The sequence below is a fragment of the Macaca thibetana genome, chromosome 9 (assembly GCF_024542745.1).
Source record: "Macaca thibetana thibetana isolate TM-01 chromosome 9, ASM2454274v1, whole genome shotgun sequence".
Classification (NCBI taxonomy): domain Eukaryota; kingdom Metazoa; phylum Chordata; class Mammalia; order Primates; family Cercopithecidae; genus Macaca; species Macaca thibetana.
In genome coordinates this window covers 27,701,681-27,705,012 of record NC_065586.1, presented here as the reverse complement: position 1 = coordinate 27,705,012, position 3,332 = coordinate 27,701,681, and the positions used below count along the sequence as shown (strand labels likewise).

The 3,332-nt window shown below is 37.2% G+C and overlaps 1 pseudogene across 1 annotated transcript; it reads right to left on the bottom strand.

Annotated features, from left to right (window-relative positions):
- Positions 1-1,622: 1,622 nt before the first annotated feature.
- On the bottom strand, positions 1,623-2,543 carry LOC126962880 (proteasome subunit alpha type-6-like; annotated as a pseudogene). The gene has a single exon (XR_007728840.1). The product of XR_007728840.1 is annotated as a proteasome subunit alpha type-6-like (transcript).
- Positions 2,544-3,332: the final 789 nt, after the last annotated feature.

Sequence of the window (3,332 nt, the reverse complement as noted above, 5' to 3'; positions counted from 1 at the left end):
GAGGCAAAGAACTCATTACATAAAGAAGAAGCCTCAATAAGATTCGCAGCTCACTTAGAAATCATGGAGGCCAGAGAGCAGCAGGGTAACTTAGTCAACATGCTCAAAGAAAAAGAATGTTAACCAAGAATTCCATATATATTAAAATTATACTTCAGAAAAAAGGAATAAACCAAGATATTCCTTGATAAACAAAACTGGAGATAATTTTATATGAACAGAACTGCGCTACAAGAAAAAGAAAAGGAAATCCTTCAGAATGAAATTAAACTACACTAAAGAGTAACTTGAATCTACGTGAAAAAATAAAGGAGCACTGATAAAAGTAATTGCAGAAGGAAATATAAAAGATGCTATGTATATTTTTGTTTGTAACTCTTTTCTTCTCCTATCTAATTTAAAAGAACGTTGTGGAGACTTCTGTTTCTTGAAACATGGAGATGTACTTTATCCTGTTCCTCTAAGTTCAACTAAAAACCTTAGATGTTATATACATAACAACCATTAAAAGACTCTAAAAGTCAGAAAGAAGACAGACTGGCAAGGGACCTTGGGACTTGAGAAATGACACAGTGGTGAGAGCCCTGGATTTGTTTTTATTATTATTTTTGTCTCATATATCCCAGACTTGTAACTGAAGAAGTTAGCAACCCAGCAACACTAATGGGTGCAGACAAAACAAACAAACAAAAAACCCTTAACAAAAGCCTGCTCTCACTTGCCAAAAGAACAGAATAGGGGCAGCCTAGCAAGACAAAAAAATGTCAAGACAATAATTGCTTTACTCCAGCCAAAAATCCTAGAAAAAAACTGTAACTCCACTCCCATCCATGCTAACACAGTCCAAGAGGAGAACCTAGACTTATAACCCTCCTGAGACTAAAGTGAAGTATCCCACACCCATGCAGGGAAGGTATCAAAGAAGGCCAACGAAGGATCCAGGACTCTCATTCCAACTCCCCAGTGATGAGTCTCTAGTGATGTCAGTGGGGATCATGAGGGAAGCCTACACTTTCACTCCCATGGCAGATACCCCTTCTCCTCCCTGCTCAGGGACCTAGTGGAAAGTCAGGAGACTTTCATCATTGCCAAGGAGTAAGGCTGTGCCACCTTCATCCCCTGTTGGAGTGATGTCAGAGAAAGCCAGGTAACATAGAAGTTTTAAAAAATAGATCCAGAGTCTTATAAAATAATATAAAATGCCCATGTTTTAATTTTAAAAAATTAAAAGTCCCAGTTACTCGGGAGGCTGAGGCGGGAGAATGGCGTGAACCCGGGAGGCGGAGCTTGCTGTGAGCTGAGATCCGGCCACTGCACTCCAGCCTGGGCGACAGAGCGAGACTCCGTCTCAAAAAAAAAAAAAAAAAAAAAAAAAAAAGTGATAGCATTTACTGAATTGTAATTACTATCAAAATTCAAAAAACTGAACACATTCTTTCAACCAGTCTTAGTTAAATCAGGACTGCCCAACAAAAATATTTTGTAAGTCATTCATGATCTGAATTCTGGCATAGGATATCTGTTAAATTATGGTATGCATGAAACAGTCATGAGACATTTCTGTTTTGAAATAAATAAGGCAGTAGCCAATTATTATTATTATTATTTTTAATTTTCCAAAAGCGTTGTTTTTATTTATACAGAGTCCTAACCACTTCAGTGGCAGGAGGAGTGCGAGAGGTTCCTTTTTCAATCCAGGGACCTCCGTAATGTTGGTTTGTTGTTACCAAACACACAGGTAAGTGGCATCACGGATCTGGTAAACTAAAGACAATGTTTAGTCTCTCTCTGCTAGGGCAACAAGGTGAGCATCAATCTCTGCTTCTGTAAGAATCCTGAATTTAGGATTTTCAACTGTCACTGCTCCAACTTCTATTTCTGAAGGTTTGAAATCAATTGATAGAACAGTAGACAGGCATGTAATTGCAGTTTCCACTGTCTGTTCAAATGTCCAATCACATTTCTTCTTCACTTTTTTTCAAGGAAGCTGGTTGACTCAGTTTGTTTAACTCCTGCTGCAGTAGCTTTAAACCCACAGTAGTAACCTGCAGGATCACACTTATATACTTGAGGGCCTTGATCTTCATCTATACCAATTAAAATCATACAACAACCAAGAGGCCTCATTTCAGCATTCTGTGTGCAGACCTGAGAAATATCGGCAATTCTTTTACACAGCATGTCCACAGGAATCTCATAGCCATACTTGTATTTCCAGTTAGCTGCCTCATAGCGTGCCCTCTGTACCTGGGATCTGCTGTCGGCTGTCATTCCGGTCATCACACAACCAATGTTTTCAAGTATCTTGAATAAGTGAGTCACTGTGCTGGAATCCAATAATTTGTCAGGTACTTTCTTCTGTGTGACAATTACTGCACAGTCTTTCCCTCTGACAGCTACTGATGTAAGGCCACCCTGGTTAATAGCCTTAAAAGCATATTCTACTTAGTAGAGCCGACCCTCGGGTGAAAAAATAGTAATGTGGCAGTCAAAACCGGCGCTGGAACCACGGGACATGTTGGTAGAAGCACTACTTCAAACACAATCCCCAATTATTACTCAGTAGCTTTTCTGAGGTAAGCTATCAGGTCTGCCCTTTCTACTTCATCTTAATGCCAGCAAAGATCATTTTAGTAAAGTTCAACTGTTCACGGAGATCTTAAAACCTATTGGAGATTGGTTTTATATTTATATGTATCTAACTGGTTATAGGAACACATTTAAATACCGGAGAAATTCCTTCAATGTCTTATAACAAAGCAAGATTCACCCGTGTTTTGTGTTCATTTGCCTCTCTTAAAGGCAAGGGCTGAAAATAAGGTAGCAATATCAACTTTATATTTTTGGCCTTGTGCCAATCTAATTAGAATTTCATGTATCTAAAATGGTTCCTTTTACTTATTGAAAGGCATTTCAGTGTGGTTTATGTGTAATATCGAAGATTATTTAACACTTCAAAAAATTATAACACTCTCTGACGTGGTCCTAAATGTATATAGAAAAAATATTTTTAAGATAATGAAATTATCTGAAAGGTAAAGGGGTTAAAAGAAAGGTAAAAATTTCTATACTTCACTAAAACTGACAAATTTCATTAAAATTGGTAAATTGATGACACTCGTAGACTGTGAGAAGTTATGTATAAGTTCTGTAACATACACAGCAACTGCTGAAACTGCTATGCAAAGAAGTATACTCAAAAACCTCATAGATAAAATGGAATTCTAAAACATATTTAAGTAACTCATAGGAAGTGAGATAAAGAAGACAGAGAAATAAAAAACATTAAAAATAAAATCATAGACTTACGTCTACGAACATATCAATAATTA